The 16,615-nt window shown below is 51.9% G+C and overlaps 1 pseudogene across 1 annotated transcript; it reads right to left on the reverse strand.

The window, feature by feature from the left end:
• Window positions 1-1,648: 1,648 nt before the first annotated feature.
• On the reverse strand, window positions 1,649-14,202 carry LOC309826177 (annotated as a pseudogene). The gene is made up of 5 exons: window positions 14,078-14,202; window positions 8,855-8,905; window positions 8,525-8,663; window positions 6,307-6,417; window positions 1,649-1,782 (listed from the first exon to the last, which is right to left on the reverse strand). The product of its transcript is annotated as an uncharacterized misc_RNA (transcript).
• Between the last annotated feature and the right edge of the window lie 2,413 nt (window positions 14,203-16,615).

Raw genomic sequence — 16,615 nt, forward strand, 5'->3', positions numbered from 1 at the left:
CTTACATCACGAACATGCACATCGAAGCTTATCCTTTCCCAGCAATATCGGAGTTCAATCATGTCCATATTATCCACAGATTCATCTTCTTCCTCATTCTTGCCTCTAACCCCGCTCCACCCCCCATGTTGAGATGCTCTGAGATTTTTTGGTTCCACATTGCTTTGCTTTTTAAAAATTCCGTATAAACAATTATTTAGATGTAACTCCCACTTTGGTCTTCCTTAATCCCCACTGTTCTTTTCTTAGCTTGTTTCTTTATTCATCTCATAGATAATCTTTGACTTTTTATTAGAGAGAGAGGGCAGGTGGGTGGTAAATTTTCTGAGTCTTTGCCGGTGGCCAAATGATGTTTTTCCCAACATTCCAACCCCAGTCGGGGGAGGTATGAGATTTCCAGCTCAAGAGCATCCTTCCTCTCCTCCTCGTGGTTTTGTCCTCTTATCTTGTAGTAGCAGCTTTGCAGGTAAGAATTCTGGTGCAGATCAAAGCCTCTTTATTTTAGAGTAAGGTTGAAAGATTTAGCAAATAAGAACACATGCCATCTTTGGGACGCGCTTATACCATAAAGTTATGTGTTGCATTTCTGAAATTCAATTTCCTTGGGCAGCCTGGATTTTTCTGGTAACCTTACTTTATAGTTTACCTGGTTTTTGTTGTTTTCTCCTACGGCCTCTAGAATTTGCTCTTACTTTCGACACTGTGGGATTTCCCCAGGCAGCGTCCGCCGAGAGGATGCCCCATTGCTCTGTTCGGCCCTCCACGGTCCTTCACAAGGTGAACTTGGGCCTCCAGGGTGGGAACTTCTTCGTAGATGCTCGTGCTGACTTTCTCCCCTTATTTCTCTGCCCTCACCCTCTGGTGTCCCAACTAGGAGTTCTCTACAGGTGTAAACTCCCCATCCCTGTTGAAATGACCTCTCTCAAACTCATAAACGTCTCTCAGCTTCAGCTCCGGCATCACGAAGTCGGCTTGAATAGGCCAATCTCACGGCAACGTGATGAGGAATAAATCCGTGAAGGACGTAATGCCCCCTGCATGAATGTGCCCTAACTGTGCGCTTGTGAACCAGAGCATCTGCGCTGTTTATCCCATGTTGGAGGCCAGGTCTGCGGCAGGGTGGTACTTCCCAGCCTCCGTGGTGGTTTGGGGCCACGTGACTTGTTCTGGACAATTAATTGAGCAGACATGCCATGTGTCCCTTTGCTGCCAGTGAAAGGCCCTCCAGGGCACCCTTATGTGCACCCACAATGCATGACCATGTTCTAGATGGCGTGAGGGTAAAGCAGGACAGAGCCCCTGTGACCTTCAATGGGCGTGTAGCACGGGTGAGAAATATACTTTTGTTTTATGACACTGAGACTTGGGGAATGTTTGTTACGGCAGCACAGCTTAGCCACGCTGAAATAATACACAGGGGTCGCCGGAAATTCCCTCCCCTCGTGACTCTGCTCCGACATAGTGAGTGCCTTGCGAGCGTTTCCCAAGATGCTGTCTGTCCTTTCTTGACCCTTCTTGTCGAAGTCTGGGGGAGGGAGGGCCGCCTTCACGTTTGAGTTGGTTCTGAGCTCTGATCAATCCAGCCAAGCTGGGGCTCAGCCTGGAGCTTGTGCTGATGAGACAGGCGATGGGGTCCGGACAGTCACAATCAGAGGGTTATCCTCCTGACGATGGAGGAACCGATGTCCTTATACACTCCTCACTGGTGACCCACACGTCCTTGAAGGTGGAGAGTGAGCACAGGTTGGAACCACCTACCCACGAGCCATATAGGGAATATGGCTAAATACAGGGCCGGCACGCTGGAGGTCTCAAACAGGCTCTGCGGGAAAGCGCGGAACACTCAGGGGGCGGGTTTCCCTTAATTCCATGAGCACATGAGGCCGACTGGCCCGAAGCCCTGGGCTCCCCCTGAGGGATCCAGACAACAGGGTCAGGAATGCCAGCGCTGCCCTGACGAGCGCTGCCACACTGTTTCCCAGTCTGTAAAATGGGCTCGCGTTCTTCCCAGGTACTAATGGGACAGCACCTTATGGGCCGTCTCAGGACTGATCACAGGGCATCACGTCATCTTATGAACCACCGTTTTCTCACAGTGGGGATGCAGTTGAATTCCCAGTGTCTCTGTGAAACCGTTACCGGTCCCTCCACTGAATACATCCTTCTTTCTGCTCTGTGAGGGCGGGCAGATGTTACAGAAATTCTCACACGTGGGAGGATTCATTTGTTTTATTAAAACGGAACAATGAAAGCTAACCGTTATTGTGTGTTAACTGCACGCCAGACCCTTAGTCCAGACGTGGCTTGGTCAGGAAATCTCTCCTGGGTGCTGACTGTATACAAGGTGGGAGGAGTGAACAGGGTAGGCACAGCCTTGCGTTTACAGCCCGTGGTGACCCCCGGGGGTATGTGATATTGGAGCCCCCCCCCATCCACAGGAGAGACCACTGGACAAGAATGCGAGGCAGCAGGTGGCAAAAGTGGGATGTGAACACGGCTGCTGAACACGGCAGGGCACTGCCTCTGTGAACCTGGCTGGGTGAACGAATGATTCTCCTGCAAGATGGTGACACGGGGCCATAGGAGTACAGGTTCTTTTGATGGCAGGACCCAACACGGTGTCACTCAGACAGATGGAAGGCGGATTTTGTTACATACAGCTCCAAAGCAGGGACAGCTGCCAGGCTGGGCCACGGGGGCGCGGCACCCAAGGATGGGGTTGCAGTGAGCTGGAGCTGCCGGGGGCAGCTCACGGGTGGCCAGCAGGGTGCTCTGCTAGGTTGCACGGGTTCCTTGGATTGGCTCGTTTGAATAATTTCACGGCCTCTGTGCATCGGGGCAGTCCCTAATGGTCTGGTACCCGGTTCTGAAGTGATTAGGGCAGGTGTATCGTGGCCCTGGGGTGTGTGACAGGACCATAAGGGGAGCGGTTGAGGTGCAGACTTAACCAGCTGCCTAAGAGGGAAATTAACCGGCCTCTAGCAAAGACCTCTTAACCGGGTCAAGACAGCACTTTTTTTTTTGATTGGGGTTGTGTTAGTTTCGACTGTACAGTGAAGTGGAGTTCCCTGTGCTATACAGCAGGTTCTCATTAGTTATCTCTTTTATACATATTAGTTAGTGTATATATGTCAGTCCCAATCTCCCAATTCATACCACCACCCCCCTTTCCCTCCTTGGTGTCTACAGGTTTGTTCTCTATGTCTGTGTCTCTATTTCTGCCTTGCAAGCAGGTTCATCTGTACCATTTTTCTAGATTCCACAAATATGTGTTAATATACAATATTTGTTTTTCTCGTTCTGACTTACTTCACTCTGCATGACAGTCTCTAGGTCCATCCACGTCTCTACTAAAACACAGTATTACACACGGCCAGGATACGCCACCGAGCTCATTACTCACCAAGCGTGCTGCCCACTAAGTGCGTTATTGCAGAGCAGGGTCTGGGGGGATTGAGGATTTACCCAAGAGAAGTGAAAACACATGTCCATACAAAGACTAGCCTGTAAGTCTGTGCTGTTCCTGGGTGCCCCCCACATTGGAACCTGGTGGATCCTGGAATTAAAAAAAAAAAGTCCTGGAATTTGGATCCTGATGGAGGAGGGAGGGCATCTTTTATGCTCCAACTAGAGACCGCTCCCCCTAAAAACACAAAGACATAAACCAACCTCCGCTCCCCCTGGCCTGGCATGAGGCCAGAGGTCACAGAGCTTGGAAGGGTCTTCAGGGTTCCTGCGGTCAAACTCCCACTTTATAGATGAGAAAACTGAGGCCAGGGGACAAGAACCAGCATTTACTGAGGGCTCAATGGGCGCTAAGCACTGGGACAAGCGCTTTACAGCATTAACTCATTTCATTTCAACAGCGACCCCAGGGCCGATACCGTTAGCATCCTTCTGAGGAGGAAACCAGGACACTGAGAGGACCAGTCAGCCGCCTGAGGTCACACACGTTGGTGCAGCCAGAGGTCTTAAGGCCAGGCTGGGCCCTTCCTTGTACGCTGGGCTGCTCCCCCGTTGGCTTCTCTTCTGGGACACGGCCCCCAGAAATCCTCTTCAGATACAGGTTTATTCCAGGAGAAAAATCAACCCTGCACTTCTCAGCCTGTCCCAGTCTCCGGGAGGAGCCCTGGACATGGACTGCTGGACAGACGGACGTAGGCAGGGAAGGGACCCTGCTCGGAGGGGCCTGCATGTTGGGGAGCTCGTCGTGGCGCCCACAGATGCGGGGAAGCCCATTTGTCCACAGTGAGGTGGCATTCCTTGTGCCCCGGTGCGGACCCCCATCGCCTGCTGTTTCAGAAGCCTGCAGGAGCTTCCGCTCTTTGGCACCTCTCTCTGTCCTGGGCTGTAGTCACAGACTCCCCCCGAGGTGACCCACCGGGATCTGCCCGTGGGGGTGCAGAAGGAGAGCCGGGGGATGCAGGAGAGGGTGCTGGAGACCTGAGGGGTCCTCTTCCTACCTGCTGAGCCTTCCAGATGCAGGTATCCCCCTGCTGCTCCTTCAGCCCTGGGAGTGGAGGCGAGGGGACGCTCCCCGTCACCACCCGGGGGCTCTGCAACCCTCTCGTGCTGCTTTTCTAAGACTCATGCTCACCTTGGTACGCAATCTCTTTAACAAACCCTCACCAACATTACCTGACGTGAGTGTGCTTTGGTTTCCTGCTGGGATCCTGATACGATTAGAGGGTAAATTTGGAGACAGTCAGGACAGAAAGGCAGGCAGTGGGCCCGGGAAGGGTGGGGAAGTGCCCAAGACAGGCTGTGTGGCCAGCAGTGCAGTTTGTGTGAGGGTGTCTTAACGTGTCTACGTGCCTGGGCCACGGAAGGGCCAGACATTGGGTCAAACGTGACTCTGGGTCTGTCTGTGAGATTGACATTTTGGCCCATAGACTGGGTGAAGCAGGTTGTCCTCCCCAAAGCGGGGGGCCTCATCTAATCAGTGAAGTTCTGGCTAGAACAAAAGGCATGACCTTCCCCTGAATAAGAGGGAATATCCTCCTGTCTGGTGGCCTTTGAACTGGGACGTCGGTTTTTCCTGCGTTTGGACTGGAACGTACACCATCCGCTCTCCTGGGGTCCACCCTGCCGACTACAGACCCTGGGATTTGCTGGCCTCCATAATCCCGTGAGCCAATCCCTTATAATAAACCTCCTTCTCTATGTGCGTCTCCGACGGGTGCTGTTTCTCTGGGGGACCCCGAATAAGGCAGTCTGGAGTGGCACGTTCCCTCGGGTGAGGGACAGTTCTGTCTCTGTCTTCTCTCTCCAGCTCACAGGGGCCCCAGTGGGCAACTGGCATTCTCGGAGCTGGTATCTGATGTGGCAAGGCTGCAGGCCTGTGCCAGGTCCACATGGCGCCCGGCGGGGCCCACATCTGTGACCGACCTGCCCACATGCAGGGGAGATTCACTGGCTCCCCTGAGTGCTGTGTTACACGAGGCGGCATAAGGTAACGCATCCTGAGCTGTGCTGGGCGGTGCTCTGCTTCTGGGACATGGCACGAGCCTCCTCTGTGTGCAGGTGGTGCATGGGCCACTGGGCATGCCCGCTGGGTCACCGCTCACGGCGGGAGGCACCGCTGGGCTCCAGGGAGTCGGGGCCAGGTGGTGGGACATGGCTGCTTGCTTAATTGGCTCACCTCAGTCCTCAATAAGGCAGCCCCTGTGGTCCCCACCTCACCTGGACCCCGCTCCAGCCTGAGGAGTACTCTGCCACTGTACTGGGGGCGCACCCCCCTTTCCCCAGCAGCCTTGACGGGCTCCACCACCCAGTTCAATCCAGTTCAATCTGGGGCAATCCGACCAGCACACACCACCAACTCCTTGGGGTGCGGGGATGTCAGGCCCCGCGTGAGGCCCAGAGATGGAGGAGGTCTGGGAGCTTTTAAGTCAGGGTTAGACCTGCAGGCAGGACACACCAGGCATCAGTGTTGAGAATGGGGCTGTGCACTCAGACCCCGGGGTCTGGGCGGGTCCACAGGCCACTCGCTGGGTGACCTCAGCTAAGTTACTTCCACTCCCAGAAGCCTCAATTTCCTCATCTGTGCAGAGGGGTTAATAATCGCCCTGCCCATAGAGTAGCTATAGGTCTAGATGAAATCATTCAGATTAAACACCTCGTCCGTACCACACTGCTTGGCGAGTTCTCCAGAGGCTGCCGTCACTCTTGCCGCTAATGTCAAAGAGGATGGGTCTCAGCTGGTATCTCAGTCTCTCCGCAGGGAGCCCGAGGCTGGGGGGAGGCCCGAGCTGCCCGCCACACAGCCTTCTCCCTGACCCCCTTGCCCACCACCTGGCCTCTTACCTGCGACCCTTTCTCTTTGCTGGACGTCGGGTTCAAGGGCGGCTCTGTCAGCATGAGAGGATGCTGCTTTGGGGCAACGTGCAGCACCTGGTAGAAGGAGTAGTGTCAGATCTGAGGAGAGTGGGGGGCACGTGTTAGGAGGATTGAAATGGAAATCGTCTTGCTCAGGCTTCAGAGGCGATATTAGGCCTCGAACCGATTCGTGACCTTGCCTGGACTACGTGCCTGCTTGTGAGCTGCCGCCAGCAAGTCTGGCGGCACTTAAGATAAAGAAGGGAGGGGCTTCCCTGGTGGCGCAGTGGTTAAGAATCCACCTGCCAAGGCAGGGGACGCCGGTTCGAACCCTGGTCCGGGAAGATCCCACATGCCACGGAGCAACTAAGCCCGTGCGCCACAACTACTGAGTCTGCGCTCTAGAGCCTGCAAGCCACAACTACTGAGCGCATGTGCTGCAACGACTGAAGCCCACGTGCCTAGAGCCCGTGCTCCGCGACAAGAGAAGCCACCGCAATGAGAAGCCCAGGCACCGCAACGAAGAGCAGCCCTCGCTCGCCGCAACTAGAGAAAGCCTGCGTGCAGCAACGAAGACCCAACGCAGCCAAAAATAAATAAATAAAATTAATTTTTAAAACTTTAAAGAAAAAGAAGGGAGTGGATCGTGGAATTTCTTGAGCCTCCTCCACCTGGTCATTTCCTGGGGGTCTAGAAATTTGCACGATACACAAAATGAGATAAACAGCACTGCTGAGGAAACCGAGAGCTGTATATCTGCATGCAAATGGATGATATCAGTTAGCGGCCTGGTATCATAAGCGGCAGTCCCCTAAACTGCAATTTGGAGTCTCACCCACGGGGTGGACGCACTGCCTGGGACCTTTGCCAGCTGGGACTCCAGATCGCTGTTTTCAGGACTTCCCAGCGCCGAGTCTGGGTGTAGGTGTCGCCCCATCTGGTGATGTACCTGCTTTTACTTTTCTATCCCTTTTCATTTCTATTTCTTCCTTTCTAATGATTTTCTATGAAAGTTAAATTGACATTGTCTATTTGTGTGACGAGTGGTGTCTTTTTGCCAACAAACCCTTCGAACCTAAAACAAAAGTAAAACTTTTGGCAAAACAGCACATCAGAACATAAAATTTACCACTGTAAGCTTGTTTTAAGTGTACAGTTCAGTGGCATTAAGTATATTCACATCGTTGTTCAACCGTCACCACCATCCATCTCCAGAGACTTCCCATCTCCCCAGACTGACACTCCGTCCCCATTAAACACTCATTCTCCAACCCCTCCCAGCCCCTGGCCCCCACTAGCCTACTTTCTGTTTCTAAGAATTTGCTGACCCTAGGTCCTCATGGAAGTGAAATGACACATTGTTTGTCCCTTTGTGACTGCCCTATTTCACTTAGCATTATGTCCTCAGGGTTCATCCACATTGTAGCCTATGTCAGAATCTCCTTCCCTTTTAAGACAATGATATTCCATTTTAGGGACGGGCAACATTGCGCTCATCCAACCATCTGCTGAAGGACACTTGGGTCATTTTACCTTTTAGCTGTTGTGAATCACGTTGCTATGAACATGAGTGTACAAATATCTCTTCCTGTCCTTGCTTCCAGTTCTTTGGGGATTCACTCAGAAGGAGGAATCCTGGACCATACAGTGCTTCTAGCTTAATGTTTGAGGACCCACCATACTGTTCTCCATAGAGGCTGCACCGTTTTACACTCCCGCCAGCAGTGTTTCAGAGTCTCAGTTTTCTAATCCCTCCTTCTCACCAACATTTGTTATTTTCTTGGGGCGGGGCATGAGTGTTGTTTGTTGGTTGGTTTTCTAAGGAACAGCCATCCTAATAGGTGTGGAGTGGATTCAGGATTTTTTATCCATCATCCGCTTTAATCCTCACAACAGCACTGTGTGATAGGAAAAGTTATACCCCTTTCTTACAGATTAGGAAACTGAGGACCAGAGAGCCAAGTTGCTGGTCCAAAATGACGCAGATCGTAAACGGTGGAGGCAAAATTCAGGCCCAGGTCCGACTCTAGCATCGATGAGGTTAGTACCGTTGTGTAGTGTCTCCAGGGACCCAGAGCCAGGAAGCGCCGGGAGAGCCCCGGATGCTGGCGGTTCATCCCTTCCTAGGTGCCAGGCAGCGGGGCTGCCATTCGGCGTCGATGGGGGCCCTGGGAGCGGGTCCCACCCAACAGCAGCTGCAGCCTACCTTTTCCATGTTGTGCCAGCTGGTGGTGGGATATTTCAGGTTGAGTTTCCCTCGATTTTTCTGAACTTCATTTCCGATGAACCAGTCTTCTTCTTCCTTTCCCACCAACAGCTTCTGAAAGACGTAGGCCAGGCCAGATCTGCCCTCAGGAGCAACTCGCCTCACTGGGCTCTCGTGTGTCAGTGCGCAGTGAACGGCGGGGAACCCCGACGTGCCACTGGGGATGGCTCTGGGTCACAGCACCGCCATCGATGGCCTTCTCAGACCCGTGCACTGTGTCAAAATGCCACTAAGGGGTTTCAGCAAATGACCTGCAGGGAAGAAGTGTACCCGAGGAACCCCTGCTGGGACACGCTGTTGCCCACTTTGTAGGTGAGGACACTAAGGCCACAAAGAGAGAGGCGGGGGAGGAAAGAACCATGGGGTGAGGGACACACTGGCTTCTACATTTGCTTTGGAAAGTGAGTGGGGGAAAGCGTGCGATTTAAGTTAATTTCTGTTATTTTTTAGGAAGATAAATCTATCTACTTTCATGCGGATTAAACCGTTCGTTCTATCATGCGGAAACGATCTGAGAGTCGGCTGTGTGTTAATCTGGGTCCACCAAGAACCAGACACCAAGAGATGAAAGGTATGAGGATTTTATTAGGGAGCACGCCAGACAAGGCGAGGAGAGACACTGGGCCGTTGTGCAGGTTTGAGGCTCGGTGCAGGACGGAGGGCTGGGTGGGTGCTCTGGGGCACCGCGCCTGCGGCGGTGAAGAAGAAGCAGGGTCATCCTGGTTCGACATGGACGGTGCTCAGGTCTGCCGACCGCTCTGGTTACAGTGGGCGGGGTGACTCCGAGCTGAGCCTCGTCCTGCCTCTCTGTGGCTGCAGGTCCCCCACGAGGGGTCTCACTGCCAACCTGCTGCTACACCGAAGTGCCCAGGAGGAGTCATGGCGCTTGGATGGAAATGAGTCCACGCAGAGCATCCTGTTACATGCCGACCCCTCTTGGAGACAGACACTTCCTTCCTGCCACCCAGGGGCTTGCCCGAAGCCTGGGAGGATGCAGGCGAGGTGTCTCACGGAAAGCAAAGACAGACGGCCCGGTCGGCTGCGGTCCTGATAGATGGTTTGCTGCCTGATCATTCGTCTCGGTCACACGTTGCTATTTCGGTGAGGAATTTGGGGTTTTTTTGCTGCGATCTTATGCTTCCCCAGGTATGGAACCTACTTTATGTACACTCCGTTTCCTGTTGTGCCTCTTTGTAGAGATAACAAGTATTTTTTCCTCCCCTGTGGCTGTGGAATATTTTCCATGGGGCAACGTTAAGTTGTTATTTGGAATTTTTTGGTTTTTTTTTTTTACTTTTTGTAGTATTTAGTTTGTTTTTTTTTACATTATTTTTCAATATTCTAAACCATAATGGAAAAGAATGCAGCTTTAAGTTTTGACCTTGCAGGACCAATTATTATACGTGTCGGGGCAAGAGATGCCACAGCAGGGATCTCAAACAGAGGGACTGAATACAAGGAGGTGGTCACACAGCATCAGGGTTTCGAAAGCACAAACAGGGCAGAGAGTAGAACCACCCGACACTGCTTGGCTGCAGGAAGAACCGGGCAGTGGGTTTGCAGAACAAGGGCTCAGAGGAGGCCCCACAGGGCTGGGAGGGGCTCTGCCCTGCCATTCTTTCATGGCCACTGGGCACTGTGTGGATGGAGCCGGAGGATGCAGGAAATCGCTGTTGCTGGCGGGAGGCTGAACGGGGCAGGAGAACGGGAAGACTGTCCCCTCCCGCCGCCTTCTATTTGCAGAACCTCTCAGGGAGCAGTAGCCAGAGGAGCCCCAGCCCCGACATGGGCACCGCAGAGCAGAGCAGAGGCAGAAACCAGCTGCAGCGTGTTGACTGGTGGCCCCCAAGGTAGGTCCACGGGCCGCCCCCAGAACCTGTGTTGGTGTGACCTTATTTGGAAATAGGGTCTTTGCAGATGTGATTCATTTAGGGATCTGGAGACGAGATCATGCTGGATTTAGGGTGGGCCTGAGATCCAATGACAAGTGTCCTTATGAGAGAGAAGGGAGGGGAGATTTGGGACAGAGAAGGGAATAGGGGAGAGAGAAGCCCCGTGATGATGGAGACAGACCAGGCCCACGAATGCCTGCACCCACCAGAAGCTGGTAGAGGCCGGGGAAGATCCTCCCCTGGACCCTCAGAGAGTGTGGCCCTGAAACACCGCAGATGAAGAAGGTCGCCTGTCATATCAGTAAACAAAGGGTGTCGCGGCCATCAAGCCATCAGTCACTGCAGCCGCCCGACCGTGCACCTCGAGGGTGGAGAAAAGCAGAATCTGGCCCGAGATAGCTGAGGTGCACATCAAAGGAACGATTCCAGTGAGCCTAGACGCTTGCATCTTCCCATACATAGAAAAGCGCTAAATTCGTTCGTTTGAGATATGTGTTTTTCCTTAATTAGCAATAATCTTTTGACATACCGACGACCTGGTTTTTGTTGCGAAACCCCTATATATCCTGGCTTCTCCCCTGCCTCTTCAGAGCAGTTCTTCAGAGCTGTCTGAGAGCCTGTCTTCCGGGCTCGAGTCCTCAGCAAGTCTGCCAAGTAAAACATATTTCTCAGCTTTTAGCCTGTGCGGGGTTTTTTTGTTTGTTTGTTTGTTTGTTTGTTTCAGTTGACGACACCTTGATTCTGGACTTGGGGCTCCAGAACCGGGAGAGTCTAAATGTCTGTTGTTTCACCACCAGGACAGCAGCCCTTGGTCACGGCCGCCCCAGGGCACTAACCCAGCAGCAGTTACAACAGGGGAAGTATAAGCCCCCCACTGCCTGCCCCCTGCCCCCCAATTTATTCTCACTCCCCCTCTCCAAGCTACTGAGTAGTTAAACCCCTAAAAGTGGGGTGGGAGAGGTGGGAAGTAAATGCATTCTGTCCTGTTGGTGGGGAATTATTCAGAGAGAATTCGGTTTCTGAGAGAGCAGATAGCAGACGAGGCTCAGAGACCGCGAAACTTTGGGAGGAAGGATCGAGGGGCGGCCAGACTGGGTTCCTGCTTCTGCAGATGCAGCGGGGGATGCGCAGGGCTTTCAGAACGTTCCGCTCCCCCTGCTGCAGTGGCTGGCAGCTGTCCCGGTGGATAAAGCTCAGTCTATAGCTGTGCGTCGGAAGGGGCTTGGAGGGGTGTCGAGGCCCCTCTCTCACTCAGCTCAGCCACGGTCAGTAGATGAAGGAAGGTTCTCCAGGCCTTTTCTTATCTCCAGCATTCATGCTGCTGCAGACTCCAGAGCCTACGGGACTGAAAGCCAGTGGCCACCGCTAGCAACAAGAGCTTCATCTGGGGAGTTTGGGCGGCCCTTCTCGGAAGTCTAACGGCTCAGTCTCCAAGGAAATTAACACACCCAACTGTTCTCCTGGGTGTGTCTTGACCCGTCCCCAGCCAAACACTGGTCTAAGTGTTGCTGAGAAGGTGAGATTAACATTGACATCAGTCAACTTTGAGTAAAGGGGATGGCCCTCCATCATGTGGGTGGGCCTCATCCAATCAATTGAAGGCTTTCAGAGAAAGGACGGAGGTACCCCAAGAGGAAGGAATTCTGCTCCCGGTCAGTCGTGGGACTCAAGACAGCAGCACCACCTCCTCCCGGGGTCTCCAGCCTGCCAGCCCACACTGAGGATTTTGCGGTACGCGGGCCTCTCACTGTTGTGGCCTCTCCCGTTGCGGAGCACAGGCTCCAGACGCGCAGGCTCAGCGGCCGTGGCTCAGGGGCCCAGCCACTCCGCGGCACGTGGGATCTTCCCGGACCGGGGCACGAACCCGTGTCCCCTGCATCGGCAGGCGGACTCTCAACCACTGCGCCACCAGGGAAGCCCCTACGTTTCTTGATTACAGGAAATAGGCTTCATTCGGCCTCCATGACCTTCCCTGCATTCCAAAAAGCAGGTTCAACCAGTTGTTAATTAGGGAAGGGAGTGGATGCAGAGACAAGGGAGAAGCAGTTAGGAGAAACAATAGCGCAGCCTTGGGGCAGGGTCCTGGTTCCCCATCAAGGGATACAAACAACAATATCTTTGAGCTGTTCTGCAGATATTAAGCCCCCTCCAGGTGGGAGAAGTTAACTGTCTGCTGCCCACAAGCACACAGACCCCACACCAGTTGGAACCAGAAGGTTGATGATGCCCTCCCGACTACCTCACCACCAACCAATCAGAAGAATGTCCGTGAGCTGACCACGCCCTCTTTGAACCATCGCTATAAAACTCCTCACTACCCCCTCCAGGGTGGGACACACAGCCTTGAGGGCATTAGCCCGCTGTGGCCTTCTTTGCCTGGCAAAACAATGAAGTGAATCTTTTCTACTTCACCCCAAACTCTGTCTCTGAGAATCAATTCAGTGTCGGGGTACAGAGGCTGCATTAGGCTTCAATTTCTCGAGGTCACTGTAGTCGGCTGAGTGGTGTCCCCAGAAGATGTGTCCACTCGGAACCCGTGAGTGTGACCTTATTTGGAAAAAGGTTCTTTTCAGATGTAATTAAGGTAAGGACCTCAAGATGAGATCACCCCGATTTCCCAGGAGGTAATGGTTAGAAACCTCCTACTGGCCAGAAGCTGTGTTAATCATACATTCACCATCTTGTTTAACCTTCAGGCCAAATGTATGTATGTATATACTTTTGTTAACCCTGTTACGTGACAGAGAAATCTGTCACCCCACATGCCGTGTGGTCCCACTTAGGTGAGGTCCTTAGAGGAGTTCAATCCATAGAGACAGAAAGTAGGTGGTGGGACCAGGGCTGGGGAAGGGAGATGGGGAGTGAGTGTTTCATGGGGACAGAGTGTCCATTTGGGAAGATGAAAATTTTCTGGAGGTGGATGGGGGTGACGGTTGCACAATGAGGTGAATGTACTTAATGCCATTGAATTGTATGCTTAAAAAAAGTTCAAATGGTAACTTGCATGTTATATATATTTTTTATCACAATAAAAAACCCTGAATTTCTAAATTCTCTTGAAGAGCAGGAGAATCTGGCAATACTGGGCCTGCTTTCTTGCATGTCAACAGGCAGCAAAGATGCCCTTTCAGGCAGAGCCTTGGCCTCAGTCCCCACCCATCCCTATTGTCCTCCTGTCATGGAGGCTGAGTGTCAGTTGTCTCCTAGTACTAGTGGACTGACGTTTTTCCTAAAGGTGGAGAACTCCTTCCACTCTCAGAAGTGGGAAAATCAAACAGTAAATAGATGGGCATGATTATTTTTGACAACTGTCTGCTCTTCTATCATATGTAATTGGCCTGTTCTTTCTAAGTCTGTGGTTCTCGAAGTGTGGCCCCAGGCCAGCAGCCTCTGCATCCCCTGAGAAGTGGCGGGAAGTACAAACCCTGAGCCTCTCCCCTAGACCCGCTGAAGCAGAAACTCTGGGCGGGTCTGGCCCCCTGCCTTTTGCCAAGCCAAGCGCCCCGTGAGTCTGATGCACGTTCGCCACAGCCACCCTGCTCTACGGACCTGACGTGGCCGGCCTGTGTGGGGGAGGAGCTGCGGCCCCCAGGGAGGACACCCGGCACTCCCATCCTGACAAAGTTTCCCGAGGACGGTTGGGAACACAGCCAGGGGCGCTTCTGTCCCCGCGAAGCCCACCTTGCTGACTCCCTAGCCGCAGTCGCAGATGAGGGGCACATTCATTGTGCTGCACGTGACCTAGATGTGGCTGCAGGGAGAGACAGAAGATGCGGTTATTTGTGCCATTCGCAAGGCTCTCACCTGCGGGGTAGGTGAGGTGTCAGGTACGATCTTGGCTCCGCGCACCCAGAGCCGGGCACGCCTGGGGGGCGAGCCACCATCTGGCCGCTCTGGGCAGTTTGCTGGAGCAGCCAGGCTCTCAGATGACCACCTGCATGTGACTGCACTGGGCTAAGGCTTTTTCTCCTACCTGGTGTGGCCCGTGACTTGCTTCACTGGGGTCCCCTGAAGCAGCCCCTTCACCATTCACCCAGCCGGGGGCTTTGGGCAGGGGGACCCTGGTAGGCACCGTGGTCTTGGTGGTCTGCCTGCTTGTGTCCTGGCCAGGCCCCCAAGCTCAGCACCCACACTGCCTCTCCTGGGAGACCTCTCCCGCCTCCCGGCCCAGGGTCGAAATGAATCCCCCCCTCCACTTGGTTCTAGACAACTTCTTCCATATTTTTACAAGTTTGGAAAACATGAGAAAGTATAAAGAAGGAAATCCCTATCTCCCAGAGTCCTACCACCCACCGCTGCCCTGTTCTATTGTGATATTTGTTTCAACTTTGCTTGTATACATGATTTAAAAAAATTAATTACCCTCAAAATAAATGAATCCATTTTCCCTTTTGAATATTGCATTTTAACTAAACCTTTACTGTAACAAATGTTTTTTTCATTTTGAAAGTGATTTTAATTCTTTTCCAGATAAAGACAACATGTTCACTAGAGAAAACTATGGGGGGACATAAAAGTCTCCCCAAATCCTACTAGTCATAGACAGCCTTTGTTAACAGTGGGCATCTACCCTTTCGACTCCTACATATAGCATAGGGGTCACTGGGGTCATTTTCTGTCTGGTGCCTTGTGAACAGCCATGTGGGGTACGATTCCCGGGGGCAGTGGTATGTGGTGTAGCTATGTGTTTATTGTATGCATGCATTGCATAGGAAATATCATATATATTTATGCACCCAAATGTTCTGCAGCACTGTTTACAATAGCCAAGACATGGAAGCAACTTAAATGTCCGTCAACAGATGAATGGATAAAGAAGATGTGAGATATATATATATATATATATATATAAAATGAAATATTACTCAGCCATAAAAAAGAATGAAATAATGCCATTTGCAGCAACACGGATGGATCTGGAGAGTATCATACTAAGTGAGGTCAGACAGAAAGACAAATAACGTATGATAACTCATATATGGAATCTAAAAAAAGATACAAATGAACTTATTTACAAAACAGAAACAGACCCACAGACTTAGAAAACAAACTTATGGTTACCAAAGGAGAAGTGGGGGGAGGGATAAAAAGGGAGTTTGGAACTGACATATACACACTAGTATATTTAAGATAGATAACCAACAAGGACCTACTGTATAGCACAGGGAACTCTGCTCAATATTCTGTAATAACCTAAATGGGAAATAAATTTTAAAAAGAATAGATACATGTATATGTATAGCTGAATCACTTTGCTGTACACCTGAAACTAACACAACATTGTTAATCAACTCTACTCCAATATAAAATAAAAATTAGAAAATAAAATATTAACATGTATTTAAAATATTATCTATAGCTATAGCTATTATCTGCTCATCCCTTTAACTGACCCCTATCGTGGAAGGTTTAGACCCAATCTCTCTGGTTTTTATAAATAACCTTGCGATGAGCCTCCTTACTCCTCTTGCTTTGTCCTGAACCCTGGACCAACTCTTGATCCTGTACGTCCTTAGAATGACCGGTGGGAAGACCAAGAATTTTGAAAGGCTCCATAAACATGTTGGCAAATTGCCGTCCAGAAACATCGGCTGATTTGCTGCTGCCACGTCGAGGCCCATTCCACCCCGTCCACCACCTCCACCTGCCCCGGTCTCCCTGACGGGTCACGAGCTCCTCCGGGCAGAGTTAACGTCTGCGTCCAAGCACCTGTCGCTCCACCGGATGCCCAGCTACTGTTTGTTGATTTGCTTTGGAATTCTGGTCTGTCCTTTACGCAGGACTTTGGGCATTTTCGTGGGTGTCCTGTATGTCTGGTTGCTGGCTGCGTATCTTCATGTAGCTTCTTTTTTCTTTAATAAATTTATTTATTTTATTTATTTGGCTGCGTTGGGTCTTCGTTGCTGCACGAAGGCTTTCTGTAGTTGCGGTGAGTAGGGGCTACTCTTTGTTGTGGAGCGCGGGCTTCTCACTGCGATGGCTTCTCTTGTTGCGGAGCGCGGGCTCTAGAGCGCAGGCTCAGTAGCTGTGGCGCACGGGCTTAGTTGCTCTGCGGCATGTGGGATCTTCCCAGACCAGGGCTCGAACCCGTGGTCCCCTGCATTGGCAGGCGGATTCTTAACCACTGTGCCACCAGGGA

Source organism: Grampus griseus (assembly GCF_964374135.1).
Source record: "Grampus griseus genome assembly, chromosome: 8".
NCBI classification, from domain to species: domain Eukaryota; kingdom Metazoa; phylum Chordata; class Mammalia; order Artiodactyla; family Delphinidae; genus Grampus; species Grampus griseus.